This window comes from Oncorhynchus mykiss, chromosome 16, assembly GCF_057628025.1.
Source record: "Oncorhynchus mykiss isolate SJ-2025 chromosome 16, ASM5762802v1, whole genome shotgun sequence".
Taxonomy (NCBI): domain Eukaryota; kingdom Metazoa; phylum Chordata; class Actinopteri; order Salmoniformes; family Salmonidae; genus Oncorhynchus; species Oncorhynchus mykiss.
In genome coordinates, this window is record NC_143037.1 from 73,722,971 (window position 1) to 73,742,950 (window position 19,980).

At 40.5% G+C, this 19,980-nt stretch overlaps 15 non-coding genes across 15 annotated transcripts; all 15 read right to left on the reverse strand.

Moving 5' to 3' along the window:
- Positions 1–794: 794 nt before the first annotated feature.
- On the reverse strand, positions 795–866 carry trnah-gug (transfer RNA histidin (anticodon GUG)). The gene has a single exon. It is a non-coding gene; the product is annotated as a tRNA-His (tRNA).
- Positions 867–1,150: 284 nt separating this feature from the next.
- trnat-agu (transfer RNA threonine (anticodon AGU)) lies at positions 1,151–1,224 on the reverse strand. The gene has a single exon. It is a non-coding gene; the product is annotated as a tRNA-Thr (tRNA).
- A 1,287-nt stretch (positions 1,225–2,511) lies between these two features.
- trnat-agu (transfer RNA threonine (anticodon AGU)) lies at positions 2,512–2,585 on the reverse strand. Its single transcript has one exon. It is a non-coding gene; the product is annotated as a tRNA-Thr (tRNA).
- Positions 2,586–3,872: 1,287 nt separating this feature from the next.
- trnat-agu (transfer RNA threonine (anticodon AGU)) lies at positions 3,873–3,946 on the reverse strand. The gene has a single exon. It is a non-coding gene; the product is annotated as a tRNA-Thr (tRNA).
- Positions 3,947–7,635: 3,689 nt separating this feature from the next.
- trnah-gug (transfer RNA histidin (anticodon GUG)) lies at positions 7,636–7,707 on the reverse strand. The gene has a single exon. It is a non-coding gene; the product is annotated as a tRNA-His (tRNA).
- A 1,303-nt stretch (positions 7,708–9,010) lies between these two features.
- Positions 9,011–9,082, reverse strand: trnah-gug (transfer RNA histidin (anticodon GUG)). The gene has a single exon. It is a non-coding gene; the product is annotated as a tRNA-His (tRNA).
- A 1,303-nt stretch (positions 9,083–10,385) lies between these two features.
- Positions 10,386–10,457, reverse strand: trnah-gug (transfer RNA histidin (anticodon GUG)). The gene has a single exon. It is a non-coding gene; the product is annotated as a tRNA-His (tRNA).
- Positions 10,458–11,760: 1,303 nt separating this feature from the next.
- Positions 11,761–11,832, reverse strand: trnah-gug (transfer RNA histidin (anticodon GUG)). Its single transcript has one exon. It is a non-coding gene; the product is annotated as a tRNA-His (tRNA).
- A 1,303-nt stretch (positions 11,833–13,135) lies between these two features.
- trnah-gug (transfer RNA histidin (anticodon GUG)) lies at positions 13,136–13,207 on the reverse strand. The gene has a single exon. It is a non-coding gene; the product is annotated as a tRNA-His (tRNA).
- Positions 13,208–14,510: 1,303 nt separating this feature from the next.
- On the reverse strand, positions 14,511–14,582 carry trnah-gug (transfer RNA histidin (anticodon GUG)). The gene has a single exon. It is a non-coding gene; the product is annotated as a tRNA-His (tRNA).
- Positions 14,583–15,885: 1,303 nt separating this feature from the next.
- Positions 15,886–15,957, reverse strand: trnah-gug (transfer RNA histidin (anticodon GUG)). The gene has a single exon. It is a non-coding gene; the product is annotated as a tRNA-His (tRNA).
- A 284-nt stretch (positions 15,958–16,241) lies between these two features.
- On the reverse strand, positions 16,242–16,315 carry trnat-agu (transfer RNA threonine (anticodon AGU)). The gene has a single exon. It is a non-coding gene; the product is annotated as a tRNA-Thr (tRNA).
- Positions 16,316–17,261: 946 nt separating this feature from the next.
- Positions 17,262–17,333, reverse strand: trnah-gug (transfer RNA histidin (anticodon GUG)). Its single transcript has one exon. It is a non-coding gene; the product is annotated as a tRNA-His (tRNA).
- Positions 17,334–17,617: 284 nt separating this feature from the next.
- Positions 17,618–17,691, reverse strand: trnat-agu (transfer RNA threonine (anticodon AGU)). The gene has a single exon. It is a non-coding gene; the product is annotated as a tRNA-Thr (tRNA).
- A 946-nt stretch (positions 17,692–18,637) lies between these two features.
- On the reverse strand, positions 18,638–18,709 carry trnah-gug (transfer RNA histidin (anticodon GUG)). Its single transcript has one exon. It is a non-coding gene; the product is annotated as a tRNA-His (tRNA).
- Between the last annotated feature and the right edge of the window lie 1,271 nt (positions 18,710–19,980).

The following is a 19,980-nucleotide window of genomic DNA, read 5'->3' on the forward strand; positions in this document are numbered from 1 at the left end:
GTCTAGCAACAGGGTTTCTTAAGCTACGTTTTGGGACGCAAAGTGGGCCTGAGCATGTGAGAGGCAGTGTTGCCAAATCCTCAGGAAGGAAAGTAGCTATTGCTGGTCCTAAAAGTAGCTAGAAGTCGCTAAATGACGTCATCACATCATTTTCATAATTGGCCAAGTGGATGTAATTGTGATTGACGCTGTAGGAGAGAGGAATAACGTCTCGGGAGAGACAAAAAGTGAGTAAAAAACACCCTAAGTATGTTTAGAACTACAATTGAACTTTCTTCTGTCGATTCTTGTCTTTTTTCTGAATACCTCCTAAATATAGCGACAAAGTCGCTAAGTTGGCAACACTGGTGAGAGGTGGGTAGCGAGATATCAGTAATCAATGGTAATCACATACTATTTCTTCGTAACTATGATCATTCGAGGACAGTACATTTTTCATTTGGGTCTCGAGATGAATAAACTCAAGAACCTCTGACATGAATTCTTAAACTATGATTTGGGACCCAAAGCGGTTATTAACATGTCATAGGTGGGTCGCGAGATATGAGTGAACATTCAGAATCATACACTATTTCTTCATAATGTTGGTCGTTCGAGGACACTGCATTTCTCATTTGGCTCTGGAGCTTAAAAATTGTAAAAACGTCTGAAACAGCAGATTAATCATTTCGTGTAAGTAATTAACCTACAATATGGTGGGGAACTTTGTCAAACGGCAGAGTTGCTGAGTTTCTTAGCTTGCATAGTAAGTCTTAACTCATTCAAAAAACAACCCTTCTAAAATTACATTGCAGTGCCGTGACCCGGATTCGAACCGGGGTTGCTGCGACCACAACGCAGAGTACTAACCACTATACGATCACGGCCGGCTACAAGAGCTGGCTTTGTAAAGCCTACATAGGCTGTGAAAGTGATGTGCACAAGCTGGCTAAACTCTTTTCATTTTGGTCTCGATAATGAATAAACTGAAGAAACAGTGGAGCTTTACACAGTCGGTAGGTTTTTTCTCATTCAAAAAGTGCCCTTTTTCCGTGACATTGGAATATCTCAATTGCATCCTCCTCACGTCATCTCTAATTCTCTAAACCCATTGGTGAGAAAACCTGAGTGCCCTCCCCTCTGACCTTCTCCACCAATGTGAACAATAAAAAGGTACTGCTGAGATTTGAACTCAGGTTCTCCTGTTTACTAGACAGGCACTTTAACCAACTAAGCCACAGCACCCATAAAAGTCATATATGTTGCAGATGTGAACACCCACACCTATTTGAATCAAACCAGTCTCATTAATTTAACCCACATCTCTGTCTAGCAAAATCACATCACAAAAGAGATGTCTTTTACTAATATTGGAAACGATACAGACACCTTCAATTGTCTAGCAACAGGGTTTCTTAAGCTACGTTTTGGGACGCAAAGTGGGCCTGAGCATGTGAGAGGCAGTGTTGCCAAATCCTCAGGAAGGAAAGTAGCTATTGCTGGTCCTAAAAGTAGCTAGAAGTCGCTAAATGACGTCATCACATCATTTTCATAATTGGCCAAGTGGATGTAATTGTGATTGACGCTGTAGGAGAGAGGAATAACGTCTCGGGAGAGACAAAAAGTGAGTAAAAAACACCCTAAGTATGTTTAGAACTACAATTGAACTTTCTTCTGTCGATTCTTGTCTTTTTTCTGAATACCTCCTAAATATAGCGACAAAGTCGCTAAGTTGGCAACACTGGTGAGAGGTGGGTAGCGAGATATCAGTAATCAATGGTAATCACATACTATTTCTTCGTAACTATGATCATTCGAGGACAGTACATTTTTCATTTGGGTCTCGAGATGAATAAACTCAAGAACCTCTGACATGAATTCTTAAACTATGATTTGGGACCCAAAGCGGTTATTAACATGTCATAGGTGGGTCGCGAGATATGAGTGAACATTCAGAATCATACACTATTTCTTCATAATGTTGGTCGTTCGAGGACACTGCATTTCTCATTTGGCTCTGGAGCTTAAAAATTGTAAAAACGTCTGAAACAGCAGATGAATCATTTCGTGTAAGTAATTAACCTACAATATGGTGGGGAACTTTGTCAAACGGCAGAGTTGCTGAGTTTCTTAGCTTGCATAGTAAGTATTAACTCATTCAAAAAACAACCCTTCTAAAGTTACATTGCCTTGACCCGGATTCGAACCGGGGTTGCTGCGACCACAACGCAGAGTACTAACCACTATACGATCACGGCCGGCTTCAAGAGCTGGCTTTGTAAAGCTGTGAAAGTGATGTGCACAAGCTGGCTAAACTCTTTTCATTTTGGTCTCGATAATGAATAAACTGAAGAAACAGTGGAGCTTTACACAGTCGGTAGGTTTTTTCTCATTCAAAAAGTGCCCTTTTTCCGTGACATTGGAATATCTCAATTGCATCCTCCTCACGTCATCTCTAATTCTCTAAACCCATTGGTGAGAAAACCTGAGTGCCCTCCCCTCTGACCTTCTCCACCAATGTGAACAATAAAAAGGTACTGCTGAGATTTGAACTCAGGATCTCCTGTTTACTAGACAGGCACTTTAACCAACTAAGCCACAGCACCCATAAAAGTCATATATGTTGCAGATGTGAACACCCACACCTATTTGAATCAAACCAGTCTCATTAATTTAACCCACATCTCTGTCTAGCAAAATCACATCACAAAAGAGATGTCTTTTACTAATATTGGAAACGATACAGACACCTTCAATTGTCTAGCAACAGGGTTTCTTAAGCTACGTTTTGGGACGCAAAGTGGGCCTGAGCATGTGAGAGGCAGTGTTGCCAAATCCTCAGGAAGGAAAGTAGCTATTGCTGGTCCTAAAAGTAGCTAGAAGTCGCTAAATGACGTCATCACATCATTTTCATAATTGGCCAAGTGGATGTAATTGTGATTGACGCTGTAGGAGAGAGGAATAACGTCTCGGGAGAGACAAAAAGTGAGTAAAAAACACCCTAAGTATGTTTAGAACTACAATTGAACTTTCTTCTGTCGATTCTTGTCTTTTTTCTGAATACCTCCTAAATATAGCGACAAAGTCGCTAAGTTGGCAACACTGGTGAGAGGTGGGTAGCGAGATATCAGTAATCAATGGTAATCACATACTATTTCTTCGTAACTATGATCATTCGAGGACAGTACATTTTTCATTTGGGTCTCGAGATGAATAAACTCAAGAACCTCTGACATGAATTCTTAAACTATGATTTGGGACCCAAAGCGGTTATTAACATGTCATAGGTGGGTCGCGAGATATGAGTGAACATTCAGAATCATACACTATTTCTTCATAATGTTGGTCGTTCGAGGACACTGCATTTCTCATTTGGCTCTGGAGCTTAAAAATTGTAAAAACGTCTGAAACAGCAGATTAATCATTTCGTGTAAGTAATTAACCTACAATATGGTGGGGAACTTTGTCAAACGGCAGAGTTGCTGAGTTTCTTAGCTTGCATAGTAAGTATTAACTCATTCAAAAAACAACCCTTCTAAAGTTACATTGCCTTGACCCGGATTCGAACCGGGGTTGCTGCGACCACAACGCAGAGTACTAACCACTATACGATCACGGCCGGCTTCAAGAGCTGGCTTTGTAAAGCTGTGAAAGTGATGTGCACAAGCTGGCTAAACTCTTTTCATTTTGGTCTCGATAATGAATAAACTGAAGAAACAGTGGAGCTTTACACAGTCGGTAGGTTTTTTCTCATTCAAAAAGTGCCCTTTTTCCGTGACATTGGAATATCTCAATTGCATCCTCCTCACGTCATCTCTAATTCTCTAAACCCATTGGTGAGAAAACCTGAGTGCCCTCCCCTCTGACCTTCTCCACCAATGTGAACAATAAAAAGGTACTGCTGAGATTTGAACTCAGGATCTCCTGTTTACTAGACAGGCACTTTAACCAACTAAGCCACAGCACCCATAAAAGTCATATATGTTGCAGATGTGAACACCCACACCTATTTGAATCAAACCAGTCTCATTAATTTAACCCACATCTCTGTCTAGCAAAATCACATCACAAAAGAGATGTCTTTTACTAATATTGGAAACGATACAGACACCTTCAATTGTCTAGCAACAGGGTTTCTTAAGCTACGTTTTGGGACGCAAAGTGGGCCTGAGCATGTGAGAGGCAGTGTTGCCAAATCCTCAGGAAGGAAAGTAGCTATTGCTGGTCCTAAAAGTAGCTAGAAGTCGCTAAATGACGTCATCACATCATTTTCATAATTGGCCAAGTGGATGTAATTGTGATTGACGCTGTAGGAGAGAGGAATAACGTCTCGGGAGAGACAAAAAGTGAGTAAAAAACACCCTAAGTATGTTTAGAACTACAATTGAACTTTCTTCTGTCGATTCTTGTCTTTTTTCTGAATACCTCCTAAATATAGCGACAAAGTCGCTAAGTTGGCAACACTGGTGAGAGGTGGGTAGCGAGATATCAGTAATCAATGGTAATCACATACTATTTCTTCGTAACTATGATCATTCGAGGACAGTACATTTTTCATTTGGGTCTCGAGATGAATAAACTCAAGAACCTCTGACATGAATTCTTAAACTATGATTTGGGACCCAAAGCGGTTATTAACATGTCATAGGTGGGTCGCGAGATATGAGTGAACATTCAGAATCATACACTATTTCTTCATAATGTTGGTCGTTCGAGGACACTGCATTTCTCATTTGGCTCTGGAGCTTAAAAATTGTAAAAACGTCTGAAACAGCAGATTAATCATTTCGTGTAAGTAATTAACCTACAATATGGTGGGGAACTTTGTCAAACGGCAGAGTTGCTGAGTTTCTTAGCTTGCATAGTAAGTCTTAACTCATTCAAAAAACAACCCTTCTAAAATTACATTGCAGTGCCGTGACCCAGATTCGAACCGGGGTTGCTGCGACCACAACGCAGAGTACTAACCACTATACGATCACGGCCGGCTACAAGAGCTGGCTTTGTAAAGCCTACATAGGCTGTGAAAGTGATGTGCACAAGCTGGCTAAACTCTTTTCATTTTGGTCTCGATAATGAATAAACTGAAGAAACAGTGGAGCTTTACACAGTCGGTAGGTTTGTTCTCATTCAAAAAGTGCCCTTTTTCCGTGACATTGGAATATCTCAATTGCATCCTCCTCACGTCATCTCTAATTCTCTAAACCCATTGGTGAGAAAACCTGAGTGCCCTCCCCTCTGACCTTCTCCACCAATGTGAACAATAAAAAGGTACTACTGAGATTTGAACTCAGGATCTCCTGTTTACTAGACAGGCACTTTAACCAACTAAGCCACAGCACCCATAAAAGTCATATCTGTTGCAGATGTGAACACCAACACCTATTTGAATCAAACCAGTCTCATTAATTTAACCCACATCTCTGTCTAGCAAAATCACATCACAAAAGAGATGTATTTTACTAATATTGGAAACGATACAGACACCTTCAATTGTCTAGCAACAGGGTTTCTTAAGCTACGTTTTGGGACGCAAAGTGGGCCTGAGCATGTGAGAGGCAGTGTTGCCAAATCCTCAGGAAGGAAAGTAGCTATTGCTGGTCCTAAAAGTAGCTAGAAGTCGCTAAATGACGTCATCACATAATTTTCATAATTGGCAAGTGGATGTAATTGTGATTGACGCTGTAGGAGAGAGGAATAACGTCTCGGGAGAGACAAAAAGTGAGTAAAAAACACCCTAAGTATGTTTAGAACTACAATTGAACTTTCTTCTGTCGATTCTTGTCTTTTTTCTGAATACTCACTAAATATAGCGACAAAGTCGCTAAGTTGGCAACACTGGTGAGAGGTGGGTAGCGAGATATCAGTAATCAATGGTAATCACATACTATTTCTTCGTAACTATGATCATTCGAGGACAGTACATTTTTCATTTGGGTCTCGAGATGAATAAACTCAAGAACCTCTGACATGAATTCTTAAACTATGATTTGGGACCCAAAGCGGTTATTAACATGTCATAGGTGGGTCGCGAGATATGAGTGAACATTCAGAATCATACACTATTTCTTCATAATGTTGGTCGTTCGAGGACACTGCATTTCTCATTTGGCTCTGAAGCTTAAAAATTGTAAAAACGTCTGAAACAGCAGATGAATCATTTCGTGTAAGTAATTAACCTACAATATGGTGGGGAACTTTGTCAAACGGCAGAGTTGCTGAGTTTCTTAGCTTGCATAGTAAGTCTTAACTCATTCAAAAAACAACCCTTCTAAAATTACATTGCAGTGCCGTGACCCAGATTCGAACCGTGCGACCACAACGCAGAGTACTAACCACTATACGATCACGGCCGGCTACAAGAGCTGGCTTTGTAAAGCCTACATAGGCTGTGAAAGTGATGTGCACAAGCTGGCTAAACTCTTTTCATTTTGGTCTCGATAATGAATAAACTGAAGAAACAGTGGAGCTTTACACAGTCGGTAGGTTTGTTCTCATTCAAAAAGTGCCCTTTTTCCGTGACATTGGAATATCTCAATTGCATCCTCCTCACGTCATCTCTAATTCTCTAAACCCATTGGTGAGAAAACCTGAGTGCCCTCCCCTCTGACCTTCTCCACCAATGTGAACAATAAAAAGGTACTACTGAGATTTGAACTCAGGATCTCCTGTTTACTAGACAGGCACTTTAACCAACTAAGCCACAGCACCCATAAAAGTCATATCTGTTGCAGATGTGAACACCAACACCTATTTGAATCAAACCAGTCTCATTAATTTAACCCACATCTCTGTCTAGCAAAATCACATCACAAAAGAGATGTATTTTACTAATATTGGAAACGATACAGACACCTTCAATTGTCTAGCAACAGGGTTTCTTAAGCTACGTTTTGGGACGCAAAGTGGGCCTGAGCATGTGAGAGGCAGTGTTGCCAAATCCTCAGGAAGGAAAGTAGCTATTGCTGGTCCTAAAAGTAGCTAGAAGTCGCTAAATGACGTCATCACATAATTTTCATAATTGGCAAGTGGATGTAATTGTGATTGACGCTGTAGGAGAGAGGAATAACGTCTCGGGAGAGACAAAAAGTGAGTAAAAAACACCCTAAGTATGTTTAGAACTACAATTGAACTTTCTTCTGTCGATTCTTGTCTTTTTTCTGAATACTCACTAAATATAGCGACAAAGTCGCTAAGTTGGCAACACTGGTGAGAGGTGGGTAGCGAGATATCAGTAATCAATGGTAATCACATACTATTTCTTCGTAACTATGATCATTCGAGGACAGTACATTTTTCATTTGGGTCTCGAGATGAATAAACTCAAGAACCTCTGACATGAATTCTTAAACTATGATTTGGGACCCAAAGCGGTTATTAACATGTCATAGGTGGGTCGCGAGATATGAGTGAACATTCAGAATCATACACTATTTCTTCATAATGTTGGTCGTTCGAGGACACTGCATTTCTCATTTGGCTCTGGAGCTTAAAAATGGTAAAAACGTCTGAAACAGCAGATGAATCATTTCGTGTAAGTAATTAACCTACAATATGGTGGGGAACTTTGTCAAACGGCAGAGTTGCTGAGTTTCTTAGCTTGCATAGTAAGTCTTAACTCATTCAAAAAACAACCCTTCTAAAATTACATTGCAGTGCCGTGACCCGGATTCGAACCGGGGTTGCTGCGACCACAACGCAGAGTACTAACCACTATACGATCACGGCCGGCTTCAAGAGCTGGCTTTGTAAAGCCTACATAGGCTGTGAAAGTGATGTGCACAAGCTGGCTAAACTCTTTTCATTTTGGTCTCGATAATGAATAAACTGAAGAAACCATGGAGCTTTACACAGTCGGTAGGTTTGTTCTCATTCAAAAAGTGCCCTTTTTCCGTGACATTGGAATATCTCAATTGCATCCTCCTCACGTCATCTCTAATTCTCTAAACCCATTGGTGAGAAAACCTGAGTGCCCTCCCCTCTGACCTTCTCCACCAATGTGAACAATAAAAAGGTACTACTGAGATTTGAACTCAGGATCTCCTGTTTACTAGACAGGCACTTTAACCAACTAAGCCACAGCACCCATAAAAGTCATATATGTTGTAGATGTGAACACCAACACCTATTTGAATCAAACCAGTCTCATTAATTTAACCCACATCTCTGTCTAGCAAAATCACATCACAAAAGAGATGTATTTTACTAATATTGGAAACGATACAGACACCTTCAATTGTCTAGCAACAGGGTTTCTTAAGCTACGTTTTGGGACGCAAAGTGGGCCTGAGCATGTGAGAGGCAGTGTTGCCAAATCCTCAGGAAGGAAAGTAGCTATTGCTGGTCCTAAAAGTAGCTAGAAGTCGCTAAATGACGTCATCACATAATTTTCATAATTGGCAAGTGGATGTAATTGTGATTGACGCTGTAGGAGAGAGGAATAACGTCTCGGGAGAGACAAAAAGTGAGTAAAAAACACCCTAAGTATGTTTAGAACTACAATTGAACTTTCTTCTGTCGATTCTTGTCTTTTTTCTGAATACTCACTAAATATAGCGACAAAGTCGCTAAGTTGGCAACACTGGTGAGAGGTGGGTAGCGAGATATCAGTAATCAATGGTAATCACATACTATTTCTTCGTAACTATGATCATTCGAGGACAGTACATTTTTCATTTGGGTCTCGAGATGAATAAACTCAAGAACCTCTGACATGAATTCTTAAACTATGATTTGGGACCCAAAGCGGTTATTAACATGTCATAGGTGGGTCGCGAGATATGAGTGAACATTCAGAATCATACACTATTTCTTCATAATGTTGGTCGTTCGAGGACACTGCATTTCTCATTTGGCTCTGGAGCTTAAAAATGGTAAAAACGTCTGAAACAGCAGATGAATCATTTCGTGTAAGTAATTAACCTACAATATGGTGGGGAACTTTGTCAAACGGCAGAGTTGCTGAGTTTCTTAGCTTGCATAGTAAGTCTTAACTCATTCAAAAAACAACCCTTCTAAAATTACATTGCAGTGCCGTGACCCGGATTCGAACCGGGGTTGCTGCGACCACAACGCAGAGTACTAACCACTATACGATCACGGCCGGCTTCAAGAGCTGGCTTTGTAAAGCCTACATAGGCTGTGAAAGTGATGTGCACAAGCTGGCTAAACTCTTTTCATTTTGGTCTCGATAATGAATAAACTGAAGAAACCATGGAGCTTTACACAGTCGGTAGGTTTGTTCTCATTCAAAAAGTGCCCTTTTTCCGTGACATTGGAATATCTCAATTGCATCCTCCTCACGTCATCTCTAATTCTCTAAACCCATTGGTGAGAAAACCTGAGTGCCCTCCCCTCTGACCTTCTCCACCAATGTGAACAATAAAAAGGTACTACTGAGATTTGAACTCAGGATCTCCTGTTTACTAGACAGGCACTTTAACCAACTAAGCCACAGCACCCATAAAAGTCATATATGTTGCAGATGTGAACACCAACACCTATTTGAATCAAACCAGTCTCATTAATTTAACCCACATCTCTGTCTAGCAAAATCACATCACAAAAGAGATGTATTTTACTAATATTGGAAACGATACAGACACCTTCAATTGTCTAGCAACAGGGTTTCTTAAGCTACGTTTTGGGACGCAAAGTGGGCCTGAGCATGTGAGAGGCAGTGTTGCCAAATCCTCAGGAAGGAAAGTAGCTATTGCTGGTCCTAAAAGTAGCTAGAAGTCGCTAAATGACGTCATCACATAATTTTCATAATTGGCAAGTGGATGTAATTGTGATTGACGCTGTAGGAGAGAGGAATAACGTCTCGGGAGAGACAAAAAGTGAGTAAAAAACACCCTAAGTATGTTTAGAACTACAATTGAACTTTCTTCTGTCGATTCTTGTCTTTTTTCTGAATACTCACTAAATATAGCGACAAAGTCGCTAAGTTGGCAACACTGGTGAGAGGTGGGTAGCGAGATATCAGTAATCAATGGTAATCACATACTATTTCTTCGTAACTATGATCATTCGAGGACAGTACATTTTTCATTTGGGTCTCGAGATGAATAAACTCAAGAACCTCTGACATGAATTCTTAAACTATGATTTGGGACCCAAAGCGGTTATTAACATGTCATAGGTGGGTCGCGAGATATGAGTGAACATTCAGAATCATACACTATTTCTTCATAATGTTGGTCGTTCGAGGACACTGCATTTCTCATTTGGCTCTGGAGCTTAAAAATGGTAAAAACGTCTGAAACAGCAGATTAATCATTTCGTGTAAGTAATTAACCTACAATATGGTGGGGAACTTTGTCAAACGGCAGAGTTGCTGAGTTTCTTAGCTTGCATAGTAAGTCTTAACTCATTCAAAAAACAACCCTTCTAAAATTACATTGCAGTGCCGTGACCCGGATTCGAACCGGGGTTGCTGCGACCACAACGCAGAGTACTAACCACTATACGATCACGGCCGGCTTCAAGAGCTGGCTTTGTAAAGCCTACATAGGCTGTGAAAGTGATGTGCACAAGCTGGCTAAACTCTTTTCATTTTGGTCTCGATAATGAATAAACTGAAGAAACCATGGAGCTTTACACAGTCGGTAGGTTTGTTCTCATTCAAAAAGTGCCCTTTTTCCGTGACATTGGAATATCTCAATTGCATCCTCCTCACGTCATCTCTAATTCTCTAAACCCATTGGTGAGAAAACCTGAGTGCCCTCCCCTCTGACCTTCTCCACCAATGTGAACAATAAAAAGGTACTACTGAGATTTGAACTCAGGATCTCCTGTTTACTAGACAGGCACTTTAACCAACTAAGCCACAGCACCCATAAAAGTCATATATGTTGCAGATGTGAACACCAACACCTATTTGAATCAAACCAGTCTCATTAATTTAACCCACATCTCTGTCTAGCAAAATCACATCACAAAAGAGATGTCTTTTACTAATATTGGAAACGATACAGACACCTTCAATTGTCTAGCAACAGGGTTTCTTAAGCTACGTTTTGGGACGCAAAGTGGGCCTGAGCATGTGAGAGGCAGTGTTGCCAAATCCTCAGGAAGGAAAGTAGCTATTGCTGGTCCTAAAAGTAGCTAGAAGTCGCTAAATGACGTCATCACATAATTTTCATAATTGGCAAGTGGATGTAATTGTGATTGACGCTGTAGGAGAGAGGAATAACGTCTCGGGAGAGACAAAAAGTGAGTAAAAAACACCCTAAGTATGTTTAGAACTACAATTGAACTTTCTTCTGTCGATTCTTGTCTTTTTTCTGAATACTCACTAAATATAGCGACAAAGTCGCTAAGTTGGCAACACTGGTGAGAGGTGGGTAGCGAGATATCAGTAATCAATGGTAATCACATACTATTTCTTCGTAACTATGATCATTCGAGGACAGTACATTTTTCATTTGGGTCTCGAGATGAATAAACTCAAGAACCTCTGACATGAATTCTTAAACTATGATTTGGGACCCAAAGCGGTTATTAACATGTCATAGGTGGGTCGCGAGATATGAGTGAACATTCAGAATCATACACTATTTCTTCATAATGTTGGTCGTTCGAGGACACTGCATTTCTCATTTGGCTCTGGAGCTTAAAAATGGTAAAAACGTCTGAAACAGCAGATGAATCATTTCGTGTAAGTAATTAACCTACAATATGGTGGGGAACTTTGTCAAACGGCAGAGTTGCTGAGTTTCTTAGCTTGCATAGTAAGTCTTAACTCATTCAAAAAACAACCCTTCTAAAATTACATTGCAGTGCCGTGACCCGGATTCGAACCGGGGTTGCTGCGACCACAACGCAGAGTACTAACCACTATACGATCACGGCCGGCTTCAAGAGCTGGCTTTGTAAAGCCTACATAGGCTGTGAAAGTGATGTGCACAAGCTGGCTAAACTCTTTTCATTTTGGTCTCGATAATGAATAAACTGAAGAAACCATGGAGCTTTACACAGTCGGTAGGTTTGTTCTCATTCAAAAAGTGCCCTTTTTCCGTGACATTGGAATATCTCAATTGCATCCTCCTCACGTCATCTCTAATTCTCTAAACCCATTGGTGAGAAAACCTGAGTGCCCTCCCCTCTGACCTTCTCCACCAATGTGAACAATAAAAAGGTACTACTGAGATTTGAACTCAGGATCTCCTGTTTACTAGACAGGCACTTTAACCAACTAAGCCACAGCACCCATAAAAGTCATATATGTTGCAGATGTGAACACCAACACCTATTTGAATCAAACCAGTCTCATTAATTTAACCCACATCTCTGTCTAGCAAAATCACATCACAAAAGAGATGTATTTTACTAATATTGGAAACGATACAGACACCTTCAATTGTCTAGCAACAGGGTTTCTTAAGCTACGTTTTGGGACGCAAAGTGGGCCTGAGCATGTGAGAGGCAGTGTTGCCAAATCCTCAGGAAGGAAAGTAGCTATTGCTGGTCCTAAAAGTAGCTAGAAGTCGCTAAATGACGTCATCACATAATTTTCATAATTGGCAAGTGGATGTAATTGTGATTGACGCTGTAGGAGAGAGGAATAACGTCTCGGGAGAGACAAAAAGTGAGTAAAAAACACCCTAAGTATGTTTAGAACTACAATTGAACTTTCTTCTGTCGATTCTTGTCTTTTTTCTGAATACTCACTAAATATAGCGACAAAGTCGCTAAGTTGGCAACACTGGTGAGAGGTGGGTAGCGAGATATCAGTAATCAATGGTAATCACATACTATTTCTTCGTAACTATGATCATTCGAGGACAGTACATTTTTCATTTGGGTCTCGAGATGAATAAACTCAAGAACCTCTGACATGAATTCTTAAACTATGATTTGGGACCCAAAGCGGTTATTAACATGTCATAGGTGGGTCGCGAGATATGAGTGAACATTCAGAATCATACACTATTTCTTCATAATGTTGGTCGTTCGAGGACACTGCATTTCTCATTTGGCTCTGGAGCTTAAAAATGGTAAAAACGTCTGAAACAGCAGATGAATCATTTCGTGTAAGTAATTAACCTACAATATGGTGGGGAACTTTGTCAAACGGCAGAGTTGCTGAGTTTCTTAGCTTGCATAGTAAGTCTTAACTCATTCAAAAAACAACCCTTCTAAAATTACATTGCAGTGCCGTGACCCGGATTCGAACCGGGGTTGCTGCGACCACAACGCAGAGTACTAACCACTATACGATCACGGCCGGCTTCAGGAGCTGGCTTTGTAAAGCCTACATAGGCTGTGAAAGTGATGTGCACAAGCTGGCTAAACTCTTTTCATTTTGGTCTCGATAATGAATAAACTGAAGAAACCATGGAGCTTTACACAGTCGGTAGGTTTGTTCTCATTCAAAAAGTGCCCTTTTTCCGTGACATTGGAATATCTCAATTGCATCCTCCTCACGTCATCTCTAATTCTCTAAACCCATTGGTGAGAAAACCTGAGTGCCCTCCCCTCTGACCTTCTCCACCAATGTGAACAATAAAAAGGTACTACTGAGATTTGAACTCAGGATCTCCTGTTTACTAGACAGGCACTTTAACCAACTAAGCCACAGCACCCATAAAAGTCATATATGTTGCAGATGTGAACACCAACACCTATTTGAATCAAACCAGTCTCATTAATTTAACCCACATCTCTGTCTAGCAAAATCACATCACAAAAGAGATGTCTTTTACTAATATTGGAAACGATACAGACACCTTCAATTGTCTAGCAACAGGGTTTCTTAAGCTACGTTTTGGGACGCAAAGTGGGCCTGAGCATGTGAGAGGCAGTGTTGCCAAATCCTCAGGAAGGAAAGTAGCTATTGCTGGTCCTAAAAGTAGCTAGAAGTCGCTAAATGACGTCATCACATAATTTTCATAATTGGCAAGTGGATGTAATTGTGATTGACGCTGTAGGAGAGAGGAATAACGTCTCGGGAGAGACAAAAAGTGAGTAAAAAACACCCTAAGTATGTTTAGAACTACAATTGAACTTTCTTCTGTCGATTCTTGTCTTTTTTCTGAATACTCACTAAATATAGCGACAAAGTCGCTAAGTTGGCAACACTGGTGAGAGGTGGGTAGCGAGATATCAGTAATCAATGGTAATCACATACTATTTCTTCGTAACTATGATCATTCGAGGACAGTACATTTTTCATTTGGGTCTCGAGATGAATAAACTCAAGAACCTCTGACATGAATTCTTAAACTATGATTTGGGACCCAAAGCGGTTATTAACATGTCATAGGTGGGTCGCGAGATATGAGTGAACATTCAGAATCATACACTATTTCTTCATAATGTTGGTCGTTCGAGGACACTGCATTTCTCATTTGGCTCTGGAGCTTAAAAATGGTAAAAACGTCTGAAACAGCAGATGAATCATTTCGTGTAAGTAATTAACCTACAATATGGTGGGGAACTTTGTCAAACGGCAGAGTTGCTGAGTTTCTTAGCTTGCATAGTAAGTCTTAACTCATTCAAAAAACAACCCTTCTAAAATTACATTGCAGTGCCGTGACCCGGATTCGAACCGGGGTTGCTGCGACCACAACGCAGAGTACTAACCACTATACGATCACGGCCGGCTTCAAGAGCTGGCTTTGTAAAGCCTACATAGGCTGTGAAAGTGATGTGCACAAGCTGGCTAAACTCTTTTCATTTTGGTCTCGATAATGAATAAACTGAAGAAACCATGGAGCTTTACACAGTCGGTAGGTTTGTTCTCATTCAAAAAGTGCCCTTTTTCCGTGACATTGGAATATCTCAATTGCATCCTCCTCACGTCATCTCTAATTCTCTAAACCCATTGGTGAGAAAACCTGAGTGCCCTCCCCTCTGACCTTCTCCACCAATGTGAACAATAAAAAGGTACTACTGAGATTTGAACTCAGGATCTCCTGTTTACTAGACAGGCACTTTAACCAACTAAGCCACAGCACCCATAAAAGTCATATATGTTGCAGATGTGAACACCAACACCTATTTGAATCAAACCAGTCTCATTAATTTAACCCACATCTCTGTCTAGCAAAATCACATCACAAAAGAGATGTCTTTTACTAATATTGGAAACGATACAGACACCTTCAATTGTCTAGCAACAGGGTTTCTTAAGCTACGTTTTGGGACGCAAAGTGGGCCTGAGCATGTGAGAGGCAGTGTTGCCAAATCCTCAGGAAGGAAAGTAGCTATTGCTGGTCCTAAAAGTAGCTAGAAGTCGCTAAATGACGTCATCACATAATTTTCATAATTGGCAAGTGGATGTAATTGTGATTGACGCTGTAGGAGAGAGGAATAACGTCTCGGGAGAGACAAAAAGTGAGTAAAAAACACCCTAAGTATGTTTAGAACTACAATTGAACTTTCTTCTGTCGATTCTTGTCTTTTTTCTGAATACTCACTAAATATAGCGACAAAGTCGCTAAGTTGGCAACACTGGTGAGAGGTGGGTAGCGAGATATCAGTAATCAATGGTAATCACATACTATTTCTTCGTAACTATGATCATTCGAGGACAGTACATTTTTCATTTGGGTCTCGAGATGAATAAACTCAAGAACCTCTGACATGAATTCTTAAACTATGATTTGGGACCCAAAGCGGTTATTAACATGTCATAGGTGGGTCGCGAGATATGAGTGAACATTCAGAATCATACACTATTTCTTCATAATGTTGGTCGTTCGAGGACACTGCATTTCTCATTTGGCTCTGGAGCTTAAAAATGGTAAAAACGTCTGAAACAGCAGATGAATCATTTCGTGTAAGTAATTAACCTACAATATGGTGGGGAACTTTGTCAAACGGCAGAGTTGCTGAGTTTCTTAGCTTGCATAGTAAGTCTTAACTCATTCAAAAAACAACCCTTCTAAAATTACATTGCAGTGCCGTGACCCGGATTCGAACCGGGGTTGCTGCGACCACAACGCAGAGTACTAACCACTATACGATCACGGCCGGCTTCAAGAGCTGGCTTTGTAAAGCCTACATAGGCTGTGAAAGTGATGTGCACAAGCTGGCTAAACTCTTTTCATTTTGGTCTCGATAATGAATAAACTGAAGAAACCATGGAGCTTTACACAGTCGGTAGGTTTGTTCTCATTCAAAAAGTGCCCTTTTTCCGTGACATTGGAATATCTCAATTGCATCCTCCTCACGTCATCTCTAATTCTCTAAACCCATTGGTGAGAAAACCTGAGTGCCCTCCCCTCTGACCTTCTCCACCAATGTGAACAATAAAAAGGTACTGCTGAGATTTGAACTCAGGATCTCCTGTTTACTAGACAGGCACTTTAACCAACTAAGCCACAGCACCCATAAAAGTCGTATATGTTGCAGATGTGAACACCCACACCTATTTGAATCAAACCAGTCTCATTAATTTAACCCACATCTCTGTCTAGCAAAATCACATCACAAAAGAGATGTCTTTTACTAATATTGGAAACGATACAGACACCTTCAATTGTCTAGCAACAGGGTTTCTTAAGCTACGTTTTGGGACGCAAAGTGGGCCTGAGCATGTGAGAGGCAGTGTTGCCAAATCCTCAGGAAGGAAAGTAGCTATTGCTGGTCCTAAAAGTAGCTAGAAGTCGCTAAATGACGTCATCACATAATTTTCATAATTGGCCAAGTGGATGTAATTGTGATTGACGCTGTAGGAGAGAGGAATAACGTCTCGGGAGAGACAAAAAGTGAGTAAAAAACACCCTAAGTATGTTTAGAACTACAATTGAACTTTCTTCTGTCGATTCTTGTCTTTTTTCTGAATACTCACTAAATATAGCGACAAAGTCGCTAAGTTGGCAACACTGGTGAGAGGTGGGTAGCGAGATATCAGTAATCAATGGTAATCACATACTATTTCTTCGTAACTATGATCATTCGAGGACAGTACATTTTTCATTTGGGTCTCGAGATGAATAAACTCAAGAACCTCTGACATGAATTCTTAAACTATGATTTGGGACCCAAAGCGGTTATTAACATGTCATAGGTGGGTCGCGAGATATGAGTGAACATTCAGAATCATACACTATTTCTTCATAATGTTGGTCGTTCGAGGACACTGCATTTCTCATTTGGCTCTGGAGCTTAAAAATGGTAAAAACGTCTGAAACAGCAGATGAATCATTTCGTGTAAGTAATTAACCTACAATATGGTGGGGAACTTTGTCAAACGGCAGAGTTGCTGAGTTTCTTAGCTTGCATAGTAAGTCTTAACTCATTCAAAAAACAACCCTTCTAAAATTACATTGCAGTGCCGTGACCCGGATTCGAACCGGGGTTGCTGCGACCACAACGCAGAGTACTAACCACTATACGATCACGGCCGGCTTCAAGAGCTGGCTTTGTAAAGCCTACATAGGCTGTGAAAGTGATGTGCACAAGCTGGCTAAACTCTTTTCATTTTGGTCTCGATAATGAATAAACTGAAGAAACCATGGAGCTTTACACAGTCGGTAGGTTTGTTCTCATTCAAAAAGTGCCCTTTTTCCGTGACATTGGAATATCTCAATTGCATCCTCCTCACGTCATCTCTAATTCTCTAAACCCATTGGTGAGAAAACCTGAGTGCCCTCCCCTCTGACCTTCTCCACCAATGTGAACAATAAAAAGGTACTGCTGAGATTTGAACTCAGGATCTCCTGTTTACTAGACAGGCACTTTAACCAACTAAGCCACAGCACCCATAAAAGTCGTATATGTTGCAGATGTGAACACCCACACCTATTTGAATCAAACCAGTCTCATTAATTTAACCCACATCTCTGTCTAGCAAAATCACATCACAAAAGAGATGTCTTTTACTAATATTGGAAACGATACAGACACCTTCAATTGTCTAGCAACAGGGTTTCTTAAGCTACGTTTTGGGACGCAAAGTGGGCCTGAGCATGTGAGAGGCAGTGTTGCCAAATCCTCAGGAAGGAAAGTAGCTATTGCTGGTCCTAAAAGTAGCTAGAAGTCGCTAAATGACGTCATCACATAATTTTCATAATTGGCCAAGTGGATGTAATTGTGATTGACGCTGTAGGAGAGAGGAATAACGTCTCGGGAGAGACAAAAAGTGAGTAAAAAACACCCTAAGTATGTTTAGAACTACAATTGAACTTTCTTCTGTCGATTCTTGTCTTTTTTCTGAATACTCACTAAATATAGCGACAAAGTCGCTAAGTTGGCAACACTGGTGAGAGGTGGGTAGCGAGATATCAGTAATCAATGGTAATCACATACTATTTCTTCGTATCTATGATCATTCGAGGACAGTACATTTTTCATTTGGGTCTCGAGATGAATAAACTCAAGAACCTCTGACATGAATTCTTAAACTATGATTTGGGACCCAAAGCGGTTATTAACATGTCATAGGTGGGTCGCGAGATATGAGTGAACATTCAGAATCATACACTATTTCTTCATAATGTTGGTCGTTCGAGGACACTGCATTTCTCATTTGGCTCTGGAGCTTAAAAATTGTAAAAACGTCTGAAACAGCAGATTAATCATTTCGTGTAAGTAATTAACCTACAATATGGTGGGGAACTTTGTCAAACGGCAGAGTTGCTGAGTTTCTTAGCTTGCATAGTAAGTCTTAACTCATTCAAAAAACAACCCTTCTAAAATTACATTGCAGTGCCGTGACCCGGATTCGAACCGGGGTTGCTGCGACCACAACGCAGAGTACTAACCACTATACGATCACGGCCGGCTTCAAGATCTGGCTTTGTAAAGCCTACATAGGCTGTGAAAGTGATGTGCACAAGCTGGCTAAACTCTTTTCATTTTGGTCTCGATAATGAATAAACTGAAGAAACAGTGGAGCTTTACACAGTCGGTAGGTTTTTTCTCATTCAAAAAGTGCCCTTTTTCCGTGACATTGGAATATCTCAATTGCATCCTCCTCACGTCATCTCTAATTCTCTAAACCCATTGGTGAGAAAACCTGAGTGCCCTCCCCTCTGACCTTCTCCACCAATGTGAACAATAAAAAGGTACTGCTGAGATTTGAACTCAGTATCTCCTGTTTACTAGACAGGTACTTTAACCAACTAAGCCACAGCACCCATAAAAGTCATATATGTTGCAGATGTGAACACCCACACCTATTTGAATCAAACCAGTCTCATTAATTTAACCCACATCTCTGTCCAGCAAAATCACATCACAAAAGAGATGTCTTTTACTAATATTGGAAACGATACAGACACCTTCAATTGTCTAGCAACAGGGTTTCTTAAGCTACGTTTTGGGACGCAAAGTGGGCCTGAGCATGTGAGAGGCAGTGTTGCCAAATCCTCAGGAAGGAAAGTAGCTATTGCTGGTCCTAAAAGTAGCTAGAAGTCGCTAAATGACGTCATCACATAATTTTCATAATTGGCCAAGTGGATGTAATTGTGATTGACGCTGTAGGAGAGAGGAATAACGTCTCGGGAGAGACAAAAAGTGAGTAAAAAACACCCTAAGTATGTTTAGAACTACAATTGAACTTTCTTCTGTCGATTCTTGTCTTTTTTCTGAATACTCACTAAATATAGCGACAAAGTCGCTAAGTTGGCAACACTGGTGAGAGGTGGGTAGCGAGATATCAGTAATCAATGTTAATCACATACTATTTCTTCGTAACTATGATCATTCGAGGACAGTACATTTTTCATTTGGGTCTCGAGATGAATAAACTCAAGAACCTCTGACATGAATTCTTAAACTATGATTTGGGACCCAAAGCGGTTATTAACATGTCATAGGTGGGTCGCGAGATATGAGTGAACATTCAGAATCATATACTATTTCTTCATAATGTTGGTCGTTCGAGGACACTGCATTTCTCATTTGGCTCTGGAGCTTAAAAATTTTAAAAACGTCTGAAACAGCAGATGAATCATTTCGTGTAAGTAATTAACCTACAATATGGTGGGGAACTTTGTCAAACGGCAGAGTTGCTGAGTTTCTTAGCTTGCATAGTTAGTCTTAACTCAT